Below are 23,966 nucleotides of genomic sequence, written 5' to 3' on the forward strand. Positions count from 1 at the left end.
CTCCACTGCTCTCTGTTGAAGAGAATTCCACAGACCAATGACCCTGAGGGGAAAACGTTCGCCTCACTCACCTCAAATCTTAACTAGGAGATGGAATCAAGATCGAAATTTAATAAAAACGTGTTTTTAGGAAATTAATCTACCATTGCCAGTTTTATAAACATAAAACAATGCGACATTAAGTGGATTTGATTGACGAAACTCTGCATCCCATAGCAGGGTGGCAGGAGGATTAAATATATACGGAGGGCTCAGATATTCCAACTGACCCACACAATGGTAATAGGAAGCTCAAAGACTCTAAAAGACTCTGCGGCAATATAGAATTATACAGCAGTCATGCGTAATTATTACCCAGAAAATCTGCGGCTGAATCTTTTATTGCTAATGAATAACATTAATCAACTCACTGTGGTTCGTGTAGTGTGCATCCCCACCTTGTACCTGCTTTAGAGAATTCAAAAGCAGCCAAGAGTTAGGAATAGTTACCAGTTCAAAATATTTCTCGGGTGAAAGGATTTTGCATTTATGGCCACGTTGGGAATAGGAGGTTTTTAAAAAAAAGCATATACAAGACAATTTGGTCTTCTATTCTCAAGCACAGCCAATAATGCAGCAACTGGGGAAGGGTTGTAAGATCCTGGCATCCATTATTTATGACAATTAGTTTCCTTGATGAACTCAGTTAAGCTCAATGAATGTGTAATTGCCGAGTGCAGGCCAAGCAATTTCAGATTAGTATGAGCTGTCACTTAGTTGGCAGCAACTCTGAGTTTAGAAGGTTATGAGTTCTAGTCCCACTTCAGGAGCTAGGCACAAATATCAAGACTGATACTCCAGCACAGCAGTGAGGGAGTGCTTCACTGTCAGAGATGCTGGGCTGGTTCCTCCGGTTGCCGATGCCAAAATCACCTTCGGCTGTCGGCCTGAGAAGCAAAGTTCCCGACCAAATCGGGTCGGCGCCACTTTCGCGGTGTTCCTCCCCCTCCAAAGTGGCGTATTCTCCGCGTATGCCGCGCGACACTCGGGACATTGCCTGAGGCCTTCTCCCTTACCGGCCGAGTTCCTGACGGCATCAGTCACGTGTGGGTCTCATCCGCCTCAGTTGGGGGAAGGCCGATCCGCAGGCAGAGGGGGTCTTTATCAGGGGCTGGGGGCACTGTGAGGGGGTGGTCCGGGGTGCACGAGCTGGCCAAAGGGGAGCACTATTTCGTGGGCCGTCACCGTGCGCATGCGCAGCCACGGATCCGGCAATTTTCCGGGCTGTATTGGCAACTAGAACCGGGCAGTCTACGCTGCCGATATGCTAGCCACCAGCTAAATGCAGAATCAGTGGCCGTTGTCCACCATTTAAACGTCACCGTTCCCATGCCGGCGTGGGGGACATAGCCTCAGAATCGGAGAATCCAGCATGCTGTCTTTCAGATGAAATGTTAAACTGAGACTGGTCTGCCTTTGCAGATGGATGCAAAAAATGCCAAGCAATTCCAGAAACTTTGTTTTTCAAACAGTAAGTGTCCCAGATTGGTGGGGGTGGGGCAATGGAAAGGAATACAGTGTGTTGGTAGCTCAGTTGGGCTGGACAGCTGGTTCAGGTTACAGAGCGACACCAACAGCACAGGTTGAATTCCCATATTGACTGAGGTTATCCTTGCCTGAGATGTGGTGAACCTCAGCTTGAATCATCACCAGTCAGCTCTCACCCAAAAGGTCAGAGCAGCCAATGGTCTTCGGGCACTAGGGCGACTTTCATCACTAATCATGGTGGAAGCATCAGGAGAGGTGATTGAATGCGTGACCAAATCTCGAGGTTTGAGGGGACTTTTGAAGATGAGTGAGATGTCACAAAGCAGACGGGCAGCTTGGAGAAAGAGAGTGTTCCATTGTGTAGAAGAAGGATGGTTGAAGGCTGCCTCATCAATGCTGAAATAGCAAAAGAATCCGGTGTCAAAAGCAGGCACGCAGGGATGCAAGTCTGGTGGTAAATGCAGTGTGAAGATGGGCAAAGCCACGAGGGATTTCTAAAAGAACACAACAATCTTGAATTCAATGCACTGGGGCGGGGGTGGGGGGAGCTAACGGAGATTGGTAAATACAGAAACAAACAGTGAAGTGAAATGTAATATGAGATATAAGGGGAGCAGCAGAGTTCTGGACAAGTGGATCTTGCGTGGGCTGGAGGATGGAAGGCTGAAGGGGAAAGCATTGAATTTTGCACATGACGAGGTTGTGGAGATTGATACAAGTTGTAGAGGTGGAAACATCCATCTTCTTCTGTCTTTCCCAGGGATCCTGGGGGTGGGGGGAGAGGGGGTGGGGGGGGGGGGGATGATCACGGTGATGAGGGTGGGGTTGTGCTATGCCTTGTTGGTAACCCACTCAGCAATGGTGTAAATGGGTAAGTAAAGTTCTTAAAAGAGGCAATTGGAGAAATTGGGTACCTGCAATAGCTAGTTTCCAACAGCAGAGGGGGTCACACACAGCATCTGGAACACAGCAGTTTAGAGGAGGTGAGCGCACAGCAGGAAGCCGTTGAGGTCAGCACCTGACTTCCACTCAGTCTAGGGGGGAATAGCAACAAGACTGATGTAAGCAGAGGCCACAGGCAGTCCATTTGATGCTAATATGAAGATTGCTGGCAGTTACACCAGGATATTTTCACAACCAACAGGACTACAGACCTACCCATCCCCTCTTCCACTTTCCAAAATTCAGCTAAATCAGTTAATCTAAAATTCTGATATATCTCTTGGTGCTTAACTGGTTCTTCATCGTAATATCGCCATTCCCCTTTTATTTTCATTGGGTGGAATTCAACACTGCCCCAAGACGTGTTCTGGGCATAAAATTGAATGGATGGGATTCACCCTGAAAACCCACCCGCCCAAATCCAGACATGATTTCATGTTTGGGCAGTCAGGGCCTTGGGTGAGGAGCCCACCATTTACCTTTAAGTCCCTTTTAAGTGGCCAATTAATGGCCTTTTCTTGGCCAGCCTCAATTTTAGGTTTATGGGAGTCTGTGTAGGGGACGGTGGAAAGGTAACATTAACCCTTTTCCCCATTTCGGGCAGGAAGTGGGGTGGGGGGGGGGGTGCATGGGGGGGGGGGGGCTTACTCAGAGTTGCCACAACTTGTGAAGAGTTGGGACCCAACAGGACATTGGAGCTCCAGGACCCTCTCTCCCCAGAGCTAACCCCCGATGCCACCCTCACCCTCCTCCCAACTCCTTCAAGGGTCCCCTGACCTCCCTCCCTTGGGACCCCCAGGACGTAACATTTCAAAGATCTCGAGGCTTAGTCCCAGGTAGATAAATGCAGTACCACTTCTGGCCACTGCAGCGCTGTGCCTGGGTGGATTGAAGCGTTGTCGGCCAAGCTCTCATGGGCAGGACCTCCTTCCAAGGACAGACCGCCCACTGCCAATCAATGCTCAAGTGAGCGTCAAATGGCAGCGCGGGTTCAAGAATCGGTGGTTGTGCATTAGGCACTGATTCTTGGTATGGCAACCACTGATCACATACTGTTCTTAAAACTTTATCCATTGTGTCAGTTTGACCTAGCTGTAAGTGCTCTTAACTCCTTCTAAGTCAGAAGGTTGTGGGTTCAAGTCTCACTCCAGGACTCAAGTGCACAATATGGGCTAACACAGTAATGCAGTGCAAGGGAGTGCCACTTTGTCAGAGATGCCATCCTTAGAAAATGACATAAAATTAAGGCCCTATATGCATGGCCTAAGGTTTAAAGATCCCATGGCTCTATGAGACAGGGAATTTGTCTGGGCATCCTAGTCAAAAGTCATCCTTCAGGGCAGCACGGTGGCACAGTGGGTTAGCCCTGCTGCCTCACGGTGCCGAGTCCCAGGTTCAATCCCGGCTCTTGATCACTGTTTGTGTGGAGTTTGCACATTCTCCCCATGTTTGCGTGGGTTTCGCCCCCACAACCCAAAGATGTGCAAGGTAGGTTGATTGAACACACTAAATTGCCCCTTCATTGGAAAAAAATGAATTGGGTACTCTAAATTTATTTTTTTAAAGTCATCCTTCAATTTAGCTAACATCAGTAAATGACATGATAAGACTTTCTTTGTTTCCATGGTTTCGATAGACAGGCATACAAATACATTATGACCCAAGACAGGAACTGCATACAAAGTATTTGACAATAGTAATCCAGGTGAACAATGAATCCTAGAGTATGCATTGAAAAAGGTTTGGGATTCGACTGTACACCTTCAAACTCTCTGACTAACTGGAAACTCAAAATTAGCAAATTGTTAAGGGACTAACCCGGAGCTCGGGGACAGAGTGTCAGGACAAGTGATCAGCCATTTACAGCTGATTGAAGGAGAAATCTCTTCACTCAGAAGGTTGTAACTCCTCTGAGGGTTGCGAACAGCTAATCATTGAGTATGTTCTGGACTGAGATTAATAGATCTTTAGACACCAAAGAAATCAAAGGATAAGGAATCAGGCAGGAAAGTGGAGCTGTGATTGAATTTTAGTCTGACTTATCGAATGGTGGAGTAGGCTCAAGGGGCCATCTGATCGTTTTTCTTATCTATCTATATGTTTTATATTTTTAAAGGCATATAGGTTTTGCAGTGGGATTTGAATGTTTTCTCTAGAATCCCTACAGTGCAGAAGGAGACAATTCGACCCATTGAGTCTACACTGACCCTCTGAAATAGCCCCTACCTAGGTCCACACCCTCCACCCTAGTCCTGTAACCCCATAACCCCACTTAACATTTTGGGTAATTTAAGCAACTTTTGGACACAAAGGGGCAATTTAGCATGGCCAAAACACCAAACCTATACATCCTTGGACTGTGGGAGGAAACTGGAGGACCTGGAGGAAACCCATTCTTGATCTGCGCGCGTATGATTTTGGACCAGTTAAACATACCATCCCTACCCTGTATGGACTCTCTCTGGTCTCAGACCTTGAGGCAAGTGGCACTATTGCATAGACATTTACCAGGCAATTAGCTTTCTTGGTGTTATACAATTCTGAGTCAGTCAGTGGAGGTATAAGTTGTCCAGGAAATTTCTTGGTTAAAGTTCTACTTCAGGATTTAAGCGCATACTTAGATGACCACATCAGTGCAGTGTTTGGTGGTGGTGGTGATGGTGGTGGGGGTGGGGGCCTGTATTGTCAAGAGATACCCATGTGTCAGCCAAGTTGATGAGGAAGAACCTTTGACTATAGAGAATGGCAATGACCTGAAACCTGATACCAACAAGGATGGCTGAAACGGAGACAATGAGTGATTTTGCAAAGAAAGTCTCCAGGCACTTGAGGGAAATGAGCATGCAATGTTACAGGGAGAATGAGACTGATTGAAATGCACGACAGGAGACAGAAAGGGACACCTTCTGTGCCGTAACCGCACTCTGGGTGTGCCGACACCACAAGGGCTGCAGCGGTTAAAGAAGGCAGCTCACAACCACCTTCTCAAGGACAATTAGGGATGGGCAATAAATGCTGGTCTAGCCACATCCCATACGCAAATATTTTTTAAACATGATTCAATGACTCTAATTCATGTTCTGTAAAAAATGTAAGAGGTCAAACAAAAGCAGATTGCATAGAATACAATTCTTAATGTCACTTTACAGCTATGGTGCCAGTGCAATAAAAGAGTCAAGTCTCCATTAATTCTCCAGTGGTTCCAGCCTTGCAGCAGAGATAAATCTGAGGAGCCCTTATAAACCTTTTGTCAAGTAGTGGCTCAGTAAAGTAGTAGTACCATGGCATGGGTACCAACCTGCTTATATATTTCCTGTTGATAGCCAGGGTGGCATGTTCCAGTGTTGGGATAGCATATAGGGCACGATCAAACAGCCACGTTGCGCTAGAAAGGCAGCTCGCCACGGTGCAACATGGCTGATAGAAGCCGGAGCCCTCACTCCCGGAATCTACTAGCCATCAACGCCTCGCAAGATCCAACGCGATCTCGCAAGACGATACAATGTGAAAGCCACCCATTGTGGATGGGATCACTTTTTGGAAAATCTGCATATTAGAGCGAGACTGCTGGTGTCATGTTACTATGCAGTTTCCCGAGGCAATGGATCCATCCCCTTTGCCGCGGAGACTTCGGGCAAGAGCTATTCAGTACTGGTCTCCGCAAACATGGACCAGACGGTAAGGCACTCGTGGGCGTCTCCCAGGGGATCGGAGGCCCCCTGGTGCATGCCCTCTGGGCAGGTAGTATACTGGCACTGCTGGTGCCACCTGGGTGCACTGACACAGTCAGCCTTGCACTCTGCAATTCCCAGACTGGCACCATGATAGTGCCAGCTGGGTGCTAGCCTGGCATTGCCAGGTTAATGGTTAACACTGCCAAGCTGTCATTTTTCACATGGCGGTGATCGGGCCGGTTGTGCCTTGCGCAGGTGTTGGGGGGTTTGCGGGGAGAGCTGTAGGGACCCCCTCATAGTACGTTGGGGCTTGGGGGGGGGGGGGGGGTGCGGGTTGTGTTGGGGACTTCAGAGATCGGGACACTATTTAAAAATGACATCCTGATCTCTCACTACACTGAGTTTCCGGCGAGCGGAGCACAAAATGGGGTTATGTGCGGCCTCAGCCGTGCATTCCCCGTTGTGGCCCCCCATCTAACCATTAAATATCGGGGTCTTTCTCGGCACTGTGAGCACCAGGAAACACGCAGCTAAAGGCGCTCGCAATGGGACTTTGTTCCCATTTAGTTCAATCGTGCACATTAAATTTCTTCTGGACTCAAACAGAACCGATCGTCAGACCTATCACGCCTTCATCCTTTGTACATTCACTCAGCACATTCAGACATTATTGTGCTTTATCATTCGGGTTTCCTGTGTGTAGAGATTAAAGGTTGATTTTACAAATACATAGGGAAGGTACCATGGGCTATGCTAACCCGAGTGTACAAATGCCCAACAATTGCTCGCAATGCTGACCTCAATATCTAGCAGCACAAACTCAAAAACAACCAGCGTACATCTTCCACCAAAATGGTTGGGCAACTAACCTTGTCAGCTGCAAGTACTAACCCATAAAACTTTGAACTAGGTCGCACTGTAAATTCTATGATGATGATGACCTCAATGATACAATCGCTAGGCTCTATGTTGCGTCGTTCTGTTAAATCCACAACATTTCCTGATTTCAGAATTGACCTGAAGAAATTCTGAACAAAATAATGTTCTCTGCCAGGAAAGGATGCAATGGGAAAAAATAATCTGTACTACTTACATGTCTCTATGATGGAACTATGATGTTGTGGCTATCACAGAAACGTGGTTAAAGGAAGGGCAGGATTGGCAGCTGAATGTTGGAGGATGGAGATGCTTCAGGAGAGATAGAGGGGGATGTAAATGAAGTGAAATGAAAATCGCTTATTGTCACGAGTAGGCTTCAATGAAGTTACTGTGAAAAGCCCCTAGTCGCCACATTCCGGCACCTGTCCGGGGAGGCTGGTACGGGAATGGGGGTTGGGGGAGTAGCACTACTGGTTAAGGAGAATATTATAGCCGTACTGCGGGAGTACACCTCAGACGGCTCATACAATGAGGCAATCTGGGTAGAGCTCAGGAACAGGAAGGGGGAAATCACAATGCTTGGGGTTTATTACAGGACCCCAAACTGCCAGCGAGAGATAGAGGAGTAGATAGGTAGAGCGATTTTGGATAGGTGCAAAAGTAACAGGGTTGTTGTGGTCGGGCATTTTAATTTCCCCTATATTGACTGGAACTCACTGTGTGCTCGGGGCTTGGATGGGGCAGAGTTTGTAAGGTGTATCCAGGAAGCCTTCTTGATGCAATATGTAAATAGTCCAACTCGGGAAGGGGCAGTACTGGACCTTGTATTGGGGAATGAGCCTGGACAGGTGGTTGAGGTTTCAGTGGGGGGACATTTTGGGAGTAGTGACCAGAATTCTGTAATTTTTAGGGTATTTTTGCATCGGGATAAGGGTAACCCTCGCATTAAGGTGCTTAACTCGGGAAAGGCAAATTCCGATAACATTAGACAGGAATTGAAGAATTTGGATTAGGTGCGACTGTTGGAGGGTAAATCAACATCGGACATGTGGGAGTCTTTCAAGCGACTGTTGATTAGGATTCAGGGAAGTCACGTTCCTGAGAGAACGAAGGATAAGTATGGGAGGTTTAGGGAACCTTGGATAACGAGAGATATTGTGAACCTCATCAAAAAGAAAAAGGAGGCTTTTGTACGGTCTGGAAGGATGGGAATTGTCAAAACCTTTTGAGGAGTATAAAGAAAGTAGGAAGGTACTGAAGCGGCAAATTAGGAGGGCTAGGAGGGGTCATGAAAAGTCCTTGGCAAGTAGGATTAAGGTGAATCCCAAAGCTTTTTATTCATATGTAAAAAGCAAGAGGTGGCCAGGGAAAGGATTGGACCGCATAAGGACAGTTGATGGTATCATCTGTATGTATTGAGTCAGAGGAAATGGGCGAGGTACTAAATGAGTACTTTGCATCAGTGTTCACCAACCTAAAGGACTTTGTAGAAGATGATTCTTAGGTATGATGTGTGGACAGTCTGGGTCATGTTGGCATCAAAAAGAAGGTGTAGGGTGTTTTAAGGGCCGGATGCGATTTACCCCAGAATACTGAGGGAAGCAAGAGAGGAAATTTCTGGGGCCTTGACTGATATCTTTGTATCCTCATTGGCTACAGGTGAGATCCCAGAGGGCTACAGGAGAGATCCCAGAGGGCTACAGGAGAGATCCCAGAGGACTGGAGAATAGCTAATGTGGTACCACTGTTTAAGAAAGGTAGCAGGGATAATCCAGGAAACTATAGACTGGTGAGTCTCATGCCGGTATTCGGTAAATTATTGGACAGAATTCTCAGGACAGAATTTATATCCATTTGGAAACAAACGGACTCATTAGTGATAGACAGAATGGCTTTGTGAAGAAGTCATGCCTCACGAACTTGATCGGGTTTTTTGAGGAGGTGACAAAGATGATTGATGGGGGAGGGTGGTGGATGTTGTTTACATGGACTTCAGTAAAGCCTTTGACAAGGTGCCCCATGGCAGACTGGGAAAAAAAGATGAAGTCACAAGGGATCAACAGATGAGGTGGCACGATGGATACAGAACTGGCTCATTCACGGAAGGCAAAGGGTAGCAGTAGAAGGGTGTTTTTCTGAATGGAAGGCTGTGACTAGTGGTGTTCCATAGGGATCTATGCTGGGGCCTCTGTTGTTTGTAGTGTACATAAACGATTTGGAGGAAAATGTAGCTTGTCTGATTAGTAAGTTTGCAGATGATACCAAGATAGGTGGAGTGGCAGATAGTGTTGAGGATTGTCAGATGATACAGCAGGACAAAGATAGGTTGGAGACTGCGGCAGAGAAATGGCAACTGGAGTTTATCCAGACAAATGTGAGGTAATACATTTTGATAGGTATAACCTAATGGGGAAATATACCATAAATGGCAAAACTCTTAGGAATATGGAAAGTCAGAGAGATCTGGGCATGGAGGTCCACAGATCTTTGAAAGTGGCAACACAAGTGGACAAGATAGTCAGGAAAGCATACAGAATGCTTGCCTTCATTGGATGGGGCATCGAATATAAAAACTGGCAAGTCATGCTACAGTTGTATGGAAACTTGGTAAGGCCGCTTTTGGAATATTGTGCACAATCCTGAATGTCACACTACCAGAAGGATGTGGAGGCTTTGTAGAGGGTTCAGAGGAGGTTTACCAGGATGTTGCCTGGTCTGGCGGGTGTTAGCTATGCGGAGAGGCTGAATAGACTCGGACTGATTTCATTAGAACGACGGAGGTTGAGGGGTGACCTGATAGAGGTCTACAAGATTATGAGGGGCATGGATAGAGTGGGTGGGCAGGCACTCTTTCCAGGGTGGAGGGGTCAGTCACCAGGGGGCATAGGTTTAAGGTCCATGAGGAAATGTTTAGAGGAGATATCTGAGGCAGATTTTTACACAGAGGATGATGAGTGGCTGGAACCCGTTGCCAGGGGAGGTTGTGGAAGCAGATACATTAACGGCATTTAAAAGGCGTCTCGACAAATACATGGATAGGATGGGTATAGAGGGATATGGCACTAGGAAGTGCTGAGGGCTTTGGCCAAGGGTGGTATCATGACCGATACAGGCTTGGACGGTGGAAGGGCCTGTTCCTGTGCTGTATTGTTCTTTGTCTCTTAGTAGATGGGCACTGACCGATGTGAACATTGGTCCAACAACCTTCAGAGAATTTTCCTCAAAATGTACAAATTCAGATTTAATTACTGCACTGATGAAGGACAGAGCAACACCATTTCTGCGTTCAGTTTATTAAATACATGGTACAAGCTGAAATGCTCATCGCCTTTCAACCATTCTCTGATCATTTATGTTCTTACATTATTAATTTCTGTAAATTATGCAGACATGTAATTCCAACATCCCCATGAAAGTGGGCTTTCAAAAAATGAAAACATTTCGAACTGGCAGATTGCAGTCATCAACAATAATCTGAAGTCTGCTTCCCAGCCTAATTGAAAGACCGGGAGAAGGTGCTGTGCGCTCCGATTTCAGATGAAGAATGCCAATTATATTCACCAGCTCGTGTGCTGTGCCACAGCGAGTTTAACACCCTCAGAGGGCCCAAAAAAAACATGTTGCAGCTCGTCATCCCACCATTCAGTAAAACCCAGTGATTAGCTCTCAAACTGAATGCTCACTCAGGCAGGAATGGCCTCTCTGCAGTCAAGAACAATTTGCGCTGTTGTACTACAAGGTCCTACAGAGACCAAATCACACTGACTGCGGCCAAGGCCTCATTAAAACTCGCAGCTCTGTTCTTTCCTCATTTTTAAAAGCATAACGATCATTTCCTCAAGATTCCTGGAGACTGGGGCTGAGGGGGAATAGAATATGACAGAGTTTTGCTACATCTTATGGATGCCTAATACAGGCAGTTGCAACAATTTCCAATGGATCAATAATGAAGACTTCATTAGAAGGAGAGAGTTCCTTGTGTCTCAAACCACCCACACTGCATTCTCTATTTATGGGAATTATGATACTGTATTTCCTATTTTGTGCTTTGCAATCTGGCAGATCCAACCAATGCCTTAAACGCCGGAGGTGAAGAGAGATCCCCTGACTTTGAAATAAAAACAGAAAATGTTGGAAATACTTAGCAGGCCGGGCAGCCTGTCTGCCTCTGCACTAATGCTGCTACCCCTGCTCGCTGACTGTTTCTGGCACCTTTTGTTTTTTGGGGGGATTTTCTGCATCTGTAGTATTTTATTTTTGCCCACTGATTTTGAAGTTTAATTGGACAACCCCCCCCCCCCCCCCCCCCACACTAAATAGTCATTTAGCAGAAACTATCAATTAGAATTTTGGAATTATTATCTTGGTAAGTTTCAGTCTGCGTCCCTCTGTGCCCATGATTTTGTCAGGCAGAATTCAAAGCAGATCATAACACACTTCATTCTGCCATTTTGACCGAGGGGTAAAGAGGTGGTCCCAAAGGATGGAATCTTTCCTTCTGAAGCCTTATAGTTTGGTGGCGGGCACGGACATAGGAGCAATTTCTACTGGGAGGGGGGGGTGCTGACCCTATGCAATTTTGCGCTTGTCAGCTCATTACATAAGCATGCATTTGGCGCACAGCAGGGCAGGCAGGAAGTCGCCATCCCCACCATTACTTCATGTGGTTAAAGGTCTGCCGATATTTAAAGGGCACCGGGACATTCATTAACTTACTGCCGGCCAGGAACCTCAGCCTGGCTGGCATTCAACACTTAACAAGAATGTCGCAGAGAACAAAACAGAGCCCATAATTTAGCGAAGCCTTCTTTCAGACTCTCGTCCAGGCACTGCAGGAAAGGCGGAAGTGCCGTTTTCCTGGGATTGCAGCAGGAGGCCCTTGCGTCTGACCACGCCGGCCTGGAGGGAGGTGGCAGCAGAGGGTAGTACCCATGAGGCCCAGCACAGAAAGGCGCAGCGGTGCAGGAAGAGGAGGAATGATCTGCTGCACTCCGCCAGGGTGAATGCACCCTTCATTCTCACTGCAAACAGACACTGCCATAAGGTCATTGGCAGTCGAAGGGTGCTCGTGGAAAGGATTGTCAGACATCGGGTTAGGTTGCAGCAATCACTGGCAGATAAGACGTCTGCACTGAATCTGTACCAGCCATTTAATGCTCTCAATCTTGTATCAGTTGCAGACCATCATGCTTCATAATCACTTCCTGGGGAAGCCTCAGCAGCTGCCAGAGGCATGCACGCTCCTGAAATCCTCATACAGCCATTGGCATGACACTCAGTCCTTCTGTCCTTCTGCAGGACAAGATCACCCACAAGCCCTGCCAGACCAGAGGCAGAGTTTCAGACATTTGCGTCCTCACACCATATGAGCAGCAGGTCACAGAGATATCCAGGACCGAGTAGGACCATGCCTGTGCTGGAGTCAAGGTAGGACTCCCTCAGGAAGCCAGTGAGCATATCTCCAGTCTGCAATTGTCAGCTGCACCCACCGAGTAAGCTTCATTAAGGAGCCTGTTGGCCTATCACTAAATCTTTCTTTTCTTTATTCCAGGTGCCAGCAAGAAGCCATCAACCCAGATCAAGCACAGCTCCAGGTCCAAGCTCTCCTCTGAGGATGATTCCTCACACGATGCTCCGTCACCGCATTCAATTGCACCTGCTCCAGTGCAGATCTCCTGAGTGGGTCTACTTTCTAGAGTGGGCTCCGGGTCACAATCTGGTGAGTACATCACTGACACGGGTCTGCAGCTGGCAGCGGAAGTGACAATCGAGATCTGACACCCGGAGGACTGCTGGAGACCAGGCCCCTGCCCAACCCCGTGCAGATGACGAGCCTCAGGGCTCTGCCCGAAGAGAAATGTTGCAGACGCAGAGACAGGCAGGGGAACATAAGGCAGCGAGTTTCCAAAGGCCAGATCGGATCGAACGCTGGACAAGTCCATTCACATTCTGTCTGACGCCCTGACTCTGGCATGCAAGTGCTTGGCTGTTTCCCTGGAAAAAAGTGGTGGCTGCCTTGGAGTACCCAGTCCAGCGCAATGCACAATGGCTGCCGACATGCGCTCAGACCGGCACTCCATCCCTCTCGCCATGGTTGAAGTGCCGCAGTGGCGAGGAGAGGGATATGACACTTTGACCCTCCCTCCAGGTGCCTTATTTAGTTGAGAGCCAGGGAGGTGTCATCAGGCACCCTCGGGGGGAGGGGCACCAGCTAGACACCCCAAGGACAGGGTGTCCTGCTGCTCCACCTCCCCTCTGCCAGTGGCCTCATCACCTCCAGCAGATCAGGCCGAGGAGTCACCTGCACCTTAACAGGAGATCCTCAGGAGACCAAAGTCTTCTGAGCTTCAGGCCACCAGAGTCCAGAGTTAGCAGGGCAGAACAGTCAGCAGGCTGCCTTCACCTCAGCTGTGGATGTTGGGGCTCCCGGTTGTAGCTGTAGGCAAAGAAAGATTAAGAGGTGTTGAAGTCACACAGGTGGCACAGCTGTCCAACCATTGTACACAGTTTTCAAACGTGTAAATATATGTTCACCTTGACTGTTTGGAAGTTTCCTGGATTCCACCTTGATTCAACAGTCACAGGCATTTAAAAGTCTGGAATGTGGGGCCCCATTAGAATCCAATAATGAACGTCTATAGATTCACTTCTCTCACATTAATGTTACAGTGATTACTCAATAATCCCACATGAGCATGATTAAGCACTGGCCATCAGTCGTGAGTGTGCAGCCTGGCCACTCGTCATGCCAACCATGACTTGCTGCTCACCACTTCCTGGCCTTTGAAAATGCGTTTCTTAAGGTCAATATATCTCCTGCTGCTGATGCCCTAATGTGAGGTGTGGGTGGATGTCAGGACCACCCGAATGGAGTTAAATCTGCTGTGTGAGTTACAAGGAACACCATCCATACAGCTTCAGGGCTGAGCCAGTGAATCTCGCTACATTCTCCAGAGGCTGCCCTACATGTCTGTGGGGCATCCAGTTATTAATAGCCTTACTTAGTGATGGTGATGCAGTTTCCTGAAGCCTTTGTCAAAGCTCACATGGAGATTTGTGCAGCCTGCTTCTCTCCTTGTCAAGAGTGCCAGTAGACCTCACATAAGGAGTGTGGAACAAAAGTGCATAGAATGGGCGGGATTCTCTGATCCTGAGGTTAAGTGTTGACGCCGTCGTAAACACCGTTGCGTTTCACAACGGCGTCAACATGTGCTCTGCACATGTGGAGAATGGTGTTGATGTAGAAGATCATCCAGGATCTCATTCAATGGTGGAGCGAGCTCGAAGGGTTGAATGGCCTACTCCTCCTATTTCATGTGTTCTTATGAAGTTGTGATCACTCGTAGGCACTCCAGCCAAGGTAATCTTCCTCCCCATATGGACCACACAGAGGCCTGTTAGAGCTGCTGATGCTTCACATGGGCATAGTCCCATTCACAGGTCATTTCTACTCTCTCTCCCTTCATGCATTAATCTCCCGGTCTTTCAAAGATATCAGGCGGGATTCTCTCAGCCCAGACTGGACCAAAGAATCACCAGGCCGGGAGCGAATCGCGCGATGACGGCCTGATGCCAGCCGGCGATTCTCTGGAGAGCGGAGATTCAGCGTCATTGGCACTGGCGTGGTCGGCATGGTGCCGGTTGGGGGCCACTCTACGCGCCACCCCCGGTGATTCTCCGCCCAGGATGGGCCACGTGTGCTCATACCCAGTGCAACCTCGGCGAGCATGCATCCAGGGGCGGCATGGGGGGGGGGGGGGGGGGGGGGGGGGGCGTCCGACCCCGGTGTCCGACCCCAGTGTCCGCTGTGGCCTCGCCCGCGATCGGGGCCTTCCGATCGGCCGGCCGGCCCCCTGCACTGCTGCGCCTGTAGCCCTATGCCATGTTGCGTTGGGCCCGGCGCGGAGAAGGAAGCCACTGCGCATGCGTGCATTGGCGCTGATCCCACTGCGCATGCGCAGACCCGCGGCACCCATCTGACACCGGCGTCGGCAGCTGGAGTGGCATAAGTCGCTCCAGTGCCCTGCTGACCCCCTGTAGCGGTCAGAATCGCCGGCGAGATTGGCACCGATTCTCCAGTCGCCAGAGAATCGGTGGCCCGGCGTCGGAGCGGCATGGTGGGATTCGCGCGCCCCAACCCGGTGATTCTCCGACCCGGCACGGGCTCAGAAAATCCCGCCCCATATCTTTCCTAAGGTAAGGAGGCCAAAACTGCACAAAATACTCTAGTATGGGCCTTCCAAGGCTCTATATAATTACAGTTAGATATATTTACTCCTATACTCAAATCCTCGAGTAATAAAAGCCAATTCGTCTCAATTGCTTGTTGTAGCTGCATGTTAGCTTTCATTAACTTATGAACAAGGACACCCAAATCCCTTTGAAGCTCACTTCCCAGCCTTTCACCATTTAAAGAAATACTCTGTAGCCGGGATCCTCCGATCGAGTTCTCCTCGCCACCGCTGCCAGCGGAAACGGAGTATTTGGTGCTCAGTCAAAACTCCATTGACTGCAATGAGACCAAGCACTGATCCTGGGAACACTCCACTAGTCACAGCCTGCCATCCTGAAAATGACCCATTTATTCCCACTCTGTTTTGTATCTGTTAAGCAGTTCTCATCCGTGCCAGTATTACCGCAAATCTAACTTCTTGTGTGGGATCTTATCAAAAGCTTTCTGAAAGTCAAAATAAACCACCACATTCACGGTTCGCCCTTATCTATTCTGCTTGTTATACCCTCAAAAAACACCAACAGGTTTCTGAAACATGGGGCCGAATCCTCCGCCGGCGGGATGCTCCGTTTTGCCGGCAGCCCGGGGATTTCCTGACGGCGTGGGGCTGCCCCACAGTGGGATTGAATGTGTGTGATCCCCAAATTATTGCCCATGATTTTGTTACACAATTCTCTACTTTGAAAGGCACATTTTTGTTGATTAATGCGGCTTTTCCCCAACTACTGGTCAAGAATGAGGCAAAAAACATGCCCCACCCAGTCCTGTCTCAACTTTAAGTGCTCCTTGTCATCTAAACGAGTTTCCTGAAACAATGCTGTCTCAACATTCTCTTTTTTAAGGGAAGACAAAGGGCAGGATTGTCCGATTTTGAGGCTATTCCCGGAAAAAAGTGTCTAGTCCGGTGGGGGGCTAGCAGCCGTGCCAGGTAAAGCCCACGGCTTCACCTGCAGATACGGTTGGAGAATTGCCGGGTCCGTGGCCACATATGTGCACGGTGGCGACCTGTAGCGGCCGCGTCATACAACATGGCGGCGTCCGCACGCAGACCAAACCTGCCAGATAGTGCCCCCCTGTAACCCCTCTCACCACTCCCGGACCACCCCCACTAGTCCCCCCCACAGCCCCCGCCGAAGCTCCCCCTGCCAGCGGAACGGTTCCCTTCCCCCCCCCCCACCCCCCGACTGTGATGGCGCTGCACACAGTCCGCAGCCGCCGCACGAGGTCCCCGAAAACTATAAGCACACGTGACTGACGCCGTCGGGAAGTCGGGGCCCATCAAGGACGGAGCATCGGGGGAGGGCCTCAGGTGACGTCCTGAGGCCGTCCCAATGTCGCGCGGCGTACTGAGCGATTATGCCATTTTTGAGGGGCGGAGCATCCAATAAACAACACCGCCCCACGCCCTAATTTCGGCAGATTCACCGGCCAATTGCCGAACGCAATTTTGGCATTGGCAATTGGAGAATCCCAGCCAAAGTTTCTTTTCTCTTAACAGGCTGATGTACTCCCCACACATTCCAGGAGCACATTTTTAATGTAGTTACCGTCATTGCTCCATCAACCAAATTGAATATAGGATTTTTGGCACCACAAAAACATATCTTCCAAATCCCCAGTCGTACCAGAGGTACCATCGACACAATATAAATGTATTTTTCTCAGATAAGAAACCTGTGTATGCCATTGCAGGATCCAGTTGGCAATTCTTTAACCACAAGCGAAAGAAATACAAACACATCACAATGGCATTAATTCGTTCCCTACTGCATGCGAGGACCTTTTCAGCGACCACGACAACCTTTGCTTCATTGCACACAGGAGATATGCTCCTCAGAAACGAGGAGAAAAGGTATGCTAAAATAAAAGTGGAAGCCAAATGCCCCTCCCACATTTTGACTCCACCCACAAAGACTTAAACCAATCACCCACCTTCTGGCATTGGTACTACTCATACTTATCATGTTTAAAGCTAGGAGACCATAAAGCATAGACTACCACCATAAACGTATGGATAAGATGAAAACACAGACATCTATCACACAGTCCCACTACCATGCCAGCTACACAGCACACCCATTAGCTAGAAGGAGCACGCTGAGGGGTGATTTTCATTCTTATCCTTGAGATTTGAAAGGATAAAAGTTCAATCTAGCGCTCAATTGCTGACAGCTCCCAGCTACCATGTTAAATAGCAACATAAGGTCAGATAGGAAGCATTATAACAAGGATAGAGTCTGTATTTCACAGTGAGCTGTAGATTGCAGACTGTTAATCCAAACTATTGTCTGTCGTGAAGTTCACAAAACCAAGGCCTTAGCCGGATTGTTGAATGTCTTTATGGAGTTTCGAATATCACCCTTGGCGTTGCAGGTTAAAGCAGGGAATAATTCTCTCCAACAGCCTTGAGTCAATTTCTAACTTAATCAAAGCCTCTACGCTTCTGTGTGTCACCTCCAAGTAATCTTGTAAGAAATAGACCCTTGTTCCCTCAAACAGCAAGGCTCCACTATCCCTCGATTCCAAACATCTTTGGCGACCTCCAAAGTTATGAAAACAAATAATTAGGGGCAGGGTTTAGAGAACCCCAAAGTGTGTCATGGAGTTCATCTGACCCACAACTTTTACTAGATTGTGGTATGGGGAGCATAAACCTTTAATCAGAAGCTCACCAGGTTAAAGTCATGACTAAAATGAAATGAAATGAAATGAAAATCGCTTATTGCCACAAGTAAGGCTTCAAATGAAGTCACTGTGAAAAGCCCCTAGTCACCACATTCTGGCGCCTGTTCGGGGAGAGCAGTTATTAGTTTTAAATCACCAATGGATTGATTTACAGTTGTTTAGAGTACAGAGAGACAGACTCATACACCTTCTGGCTGTGACTGCAGCTATCCAGCTCTGAAAATGAAACAAAAACACACCCTGCACCAAACAGCCTAAAACGAAAGTAAAAAGGTGACAGGCAGCCCAACTCCACCCACTCTCTGACATCACTGCAGTACACCTGATTTGTCTGGCTTCAGCTCCAACACTGAAAACAAAACCAAAAAGACACAGACACACCCAAGCTTTTGTCAAAGTGAAATTAAAAAACAGAGCCAGAGCTCAGCTCCACCCGCTCTCTGACATCACTGCAGTAATAAACACCCATTTCTTAAAGGTACTCTCACTACAGATATTTATATACACACCCATTTATAAACACTTATTTCTTAAAGGTACTCTCACATGACACCTCCCCCAAGAACAAAAAAGTAAACCATCAACTTCAAGATAGTTTCATTTTTCACCTTTTCACTATCCTTTCAGAAATGCGCACAGTAAATATACTTTTTGTTTAAAAAAACAACAACACACGCAAACAGGTACAATAATATCGTCCATTTTTGCTCTTCTTCCTCCAACTCAAATCCTTCTCGATTGACAGTCTCTTTGAACAAGAAGGTCTCTGCACGGTCCATTCATTTCTCTGTACCTCGGCGTTTCTCTTTAAAGTCAGATACTTTAGTTCAATCTGATCACAGAGTTCCCTGTAATTCTCCAACACAGGAGTATTGGTTATCACAGCTTTCAGGCAGTCAAATGCCTGTTGAAAGTCCGCTGTCCACTAAAATTTTCAATGTTTCTTCAGCAAGTCTATCAGTGGAGCAACTATACTACAAAAACTTTTCACAAAATGTTCAATCAAATCCACTCATGCCAAGAAATCGCATTATTTCCTTTTGTCTTGAGGGTATCGGAAACTCCGCAATGAAAATGACTTGGGCTTTTCCAAATTCACTTTTGGCTAGGTTTATCACCAAACCCACCTCCTGAAGTCGATCGAATAACTCCATCAGATGTTTTAAATGTTCTTTCCATGTCTAGCTGAAAATTACCAGATCGTCGATGTGTATCGCACAATTGGATAATCCTCAAAACAACTTTGTTAGTTAACTGTTGAAATGTGGCTGGGGCATTTTTCATGTCAAATGGCATAACTTTGAATTGGTATATACCATCTGGAGTCACATAAGCTGAAATCTCCTTCGCCCCTTCGGGATAAAGGTTACTGCCAGTAACCATTAAGTAAATCCAGATTGGAAACCAAACAGCCTAAAACGAAAGTAAGAAGCTGACAGACAGCCTAGCTGCACCCACTCTCTGACATCACTGCAGCAGTAAACACCCATTTCTTAAAGGTACTCTTACTACAGATATTTATATACACACCCATTTATAAACACCCATTTCTTAAAGTACTCTCACATGACAGGGGCCAGGGTCGCTGATTGTCCCTGGGCCTCAAAAGTAGGACACGCTATACCCGTTCCAACTTCATATGCCCAGCGTTCGGATCCAGCTTAAGAAAACATCTCTCGAAGAATTTAATAGGGATCAAACCAACAACCCGGACATTTTTCTTCTGGCCTCGGTTCTCCAGATCCTCCAGAATTTCTGACATACTACGTGGCTGGTTTTCCAAGGATTGCAAAGGGGCCTCAGCTGAGGAAGTTGCATTATGACAGACAGGATTCTCTCCTCCGCTTCAGCAAGCTTCTTATTAGTATTCCGCCACTCAGCCTCATGAGCACTAATATTTACTGCTAACAGGCCGAGTTTATCATCAATAATTTTAATGATGCTTGCAGTCATTATCAGCAGTGCCGGATCAAGAGCCCGTTTAAGTATCAAATCACCATGTTGAGGAGTCAACTGTACCCGAGGTGCATCAGACTGCTCCCTTTTGTCGATGATCTTCTTCGAATTCCTCAGCATCATGTCATCAATGCTTAGCCAGAAATCTTCTTGGAACGTACTATGGAGTATTCACTCCCGAATTAGGTAAGTATGCGCCACATAAACAGGATAAATGAGAGGACTACAGGATGGGTAGCACCAGGGCCCACGGAAACACCGCGATTCCCCGCACCTGTATTGCGAGATCCCCTCTCTACAGAATTTCATAAAAAGTTATTGTCTTATTTCAGCTCCGACCGTAATCCAATTTGTGTGTCTCAATCTTTATTTATCGTTCTGTAAAATGATATTCAATAAAAGTTGATGATGAGAGATGCTCGTAACCTCCTGGTTGGCTATCTGAAAAATTGGCAATGTGATTGGCCGCTTCGCCTGCTTGATGACATTATTTTCTGTTAGAGCCCCAAGATTCGCCCAATTACTGGCACCAGAATTAAATTAATATTGGTGAAGGTGCAATCCACACCTTAGAGTTCACTCGTTGTTAGAGGCCAGATTTCTTCAGGCTCAGTGAAGTGAGCCGTTATGCTGTCACTGATTGTAAAATCCGAGCCATTGGACAGGACTTTCAGTGCCCCCACCGCGGAATACTTTCTAGTGACGGAGATAGCCCGACATTGGCCGGCATCGGGATCTTCACGTCTTGCCAATGTCTATAGGCGGTTTTGCGTATCCCACACCTTCCACCGCTGGGGAACGTGCTACGGTTGAGGGGGAGGAGGGGGGGGATCACCATCGGCAAGACCGAAAGATCCCACCGTCAGGAAGGGCTGTAAAACTATGGCCACTGAATTATTTTTGCTGGAAATTACAATCTAAAAAGATAAGGGCCGAGATTCTCCGACTCCCCGCCGGGTCGGAGAATCGCCCGGGGCCGGCGTCAATCCCGCCCCAGCCGTGTCCCGAATTCTCCGCCACACGAGATTCGGTGGGGGCGGGAATCGCGCCGGTCGGCGGGCCCCCTGCAGCGATTCTCCGGCCCGCGATGGTCCGAAGTCCCGCCGCTGACAAGCTTCTCCCGCCGGCGTGGATTAAACCACCTCTCTTACCGGCGGGATTGGCGGCGCGGGCGGGCTCCGGGGTCCTGGGGGGGGGGGGGGGGCAGGGCGATCTAACACCGGAGTGTGCCCCCATGGTGGCCTGGCCCACGATCGGGGCCCACCGAGCAGCGGGCGGGCCTGTGCCGTGGGGCCAATCTTTTTCTTCCGCCTTCGCCATGGTCTTCACCATGGCGGAGGAGGAAGAGACCCCCTCCCCTGCGCGTGCGCTGGGATGAAGTCAGCAGCTGCTGACGCTCCGGCGCGTGCGCGGACTTAAGCCGGCCGGCGAAGTCCTTTCGGCCCCGGCTGGCGTGGCGCCAAAGGCCATTCATGCCAGTCGGCGGAGTGGGAACCACTCCGGCGTGGGCCTAGCTCCTCAATGTGAGGGCTTGGCCCCTAAAGGTGCCCGACGTCGGAGTGGTTCACGCCACTTCAACACGCCGGGACCCCCCGCCCCGCCGGGTAGGGGAGAATCCCGGCCAAGGATTCTTTGTCAAAAGTTATGATGTTAATCAGCTAAAGAGCAATAGAAGTCATAAATCCACGTATGAAATTCTAAATTTCCCTGACTAATTGTTGATACATCCAGAGAATGGGTTGGTAATGCCGCTTTAATGGAACAGGCAAACAAAAATAACACTATTTGTACTGTGCTGACCCTCACGTGACACACGGGGATGACCCAATTGATCTTCCCATGGGGCCCGTGGAATACGAGATCCCCCCGCTGAGGGAGGAAGGCCGAGCAGCTGGAACGCATGAAGCAGTTAATTAAAAGATGGCCAGGATTGGGACTGGGATGATCGATAGTCCCAGCTGAGGCTTGTATGCTGTATTGCGGCTTTTACGTTTGTTTGCCTGAATAAACCTTTGTTGTTCAACCTTCTCGGGACTGCTGAGCCTATTATAGTCCATTCCTTCACACGTAGTTATAAAGCCACAAATTCACCCTCATCTCAAAGCATGGACTAACAACTGTGAACTATCGTCACTCCATAAACCTTATTTTGTAGGTTGAGGATCTTGCCTTAGATAACCAGGGAGGTAGAGCAGGGGAAGGCAGCCCTGTGTAATTTATAGGGTGTTCTATTTTGGGGTTGATCCGATATTTAACCATATACGGGGTTCATAGAATTTACAGTGCAGAAGGAGGCCATTCAGCCCATCGAGTCTGCACCGGCTCCTGGAAAGAGCACCCTACCCAAGGTCCACACCTCCACCCTATCCCCATAACCCAGTAACCCCACCCAACACTAAGGGCAATTTTGGACACTAAGGGCAATTTTAGCATGCCCAATCCACCTAACCTGCACATCTTTGGGACTGTGGGAGGAAACCGGAGCACCCGGAGGAAACACACGCACACACGGGGAGAACGTGCAGACTCCGCACAGACAGTGACCCAAGCCGGAAATCGAACCTGGGACCCTGGAGCTGTGAAGCAATTGTGCTAACCACTATGCTATCATGCTGCCCCTGGTTCAACCAATACAAGACCCTTTCAATCTGATCTAAATATTCATGCATTTTCACAAGTGCTCTCCTCCAATCTCTTTGGAGGCAGACTGAGAAAACATGATGAGATGAAACCTGACACAAATCGATAAGCTGCTTAGTTGAAAGAGTGCAGCTTAGCCTTGGATAACTCAAAGCGATGAAAATGCTACACTTCTCCATCGACATAAAATAAATTCCAACAATGCTTCTGCGCATGCGTTTTCACAGAATGGCGAATGCTTCTCCCAACAGCTTGGCTTCGTAAAAGATCAGTTGCTGTCACAACTGCTGCTGGACGAACATGCCTGTGTCTCAGTTACTGAATTTTCCTCTCCCTCTACCCATGGTCAAAAAGGAAAGCCCACCAACAGGCTTAAAGTTTCCCACAACAATGGGTGTTTATTTGAACACTCAGACCAGGTAATGAATCATTTATTGCTTACAGTCTTTCAGAAAACAACTTTAATTTGTATCCTAATCACCTTTAGATGCTATTATACGGGGCCTTGGTGAGGCTACACTTGGAATATTGTGTTCAGATTGGTCTCCTTATCTGAGGAAGGATGTTCTTGCTCCGGAGGGAGTGCATTGATGGGATTATCCTACTGATTCCTGGGATGGCAGGGCTGACGTTTGAGGAGAGATTGAGTCGGTTAGGATTGCATTCGCTGGAGTTCAGAAGCATGAGGGGGGGGGGGGGGGGGGGGGGGGGGGGATCTCATAGAAACCTACAAAATTGTAACAGAACTAGACGGGATAGATGCCAGAAGGACGTTCCAGATGGTGGGGGTGTCCAGAACCAGGGATCACAGTCTGAGGATACAGGGTAGACCACTTAGGACAGAGATGAGTAGAAATTCCTTCACCCAGAGAGTGGTGAGCCTATGGAATTTGTTGCCACAGAAAGTAATTGAGGCCAAAAGTTTTCAAGAAGCAGTTCGCACTCGGGGCGAAGGCAGTCAGAGGATATGGATGGGGGCGGGGGGGGTGGGGGGGGAGTGGAATTAGGCTATTGAATTGGATGATGAGCCATGATCAGAATGAATGGCGGAGCAGACTCGAAGGACCAACTGGCCTCCCCCTGCTCCTGTTTCTATATGCTCCCCGAGTATGTAATACATACACCTCGCTTTTAAAGAAGTTTAAGATAGATTTACTGGGGGTTGGAAGGAATTTTCTGCTGAAAAATGATCAAATAAGTCCCAGTGCGCAACTATCCGAGAATAAAGCAATTTACTTGTGCTTTTAGCAAGTCTATCACATAACTAGACAGGTTCCAGGTTAAATGATAAGTGTTTATGTTCATATTGATAGTGGACCACAGATTGGCATCCCAGGTTGAAAACAGATTTATGTAAAACTCAGGTTTAAACCTTCACTTATCTGAAGCAAACAGACTTGCAACCCACCGGCTCCAGAGGGGCAGCTTCA

General features: G+C 48.1%; 1 protein-coding gene across 4 annotated transcripts in view; it reads right to left on the minus strand.

Annotated features, from left to right (window-relative positions):
* Positions 1-23,966, minus strand: part of mpp2b (membrane protein, palmitoylated 2b (MAGUK p55 subfamily member 2)) — a 721,652-nt gene that overhangs the window by 423,385 nt on the left and 274,301 nt on the right. The window contains exon 1 of one of the 4 annotated variants that reach the window (XM_038778702.1): positions 2,442-2,460. The exons of the other annotated variants lie outside the window; for them this stretch is intronic. The gene's annotated coding sequence lies outside the window, so the exon portion shown is untranslated. Of the gene's footprint in view, positions 1-2,441; positions 2,461-23,966 lie in introns of those variants that run through there. 4 annotated transcript variants of the gene reach the window in all.

The sequence above is a fragment of the Scyliorhinus canicula genome, chromosome 19 (assembly GCF_902713615.1).
Source record: "Scyliorhinus canicula chromosome 19, sScyCan1.1, whole genome shotgun sequence".
Lineage (NCBI taxonomy): Eukaryota > Metazoa > Chordata > Chondrichthyes > Carcharhiniformes > Scyliorhinidae > Scyliorhinus > Scyliorhinus canicula.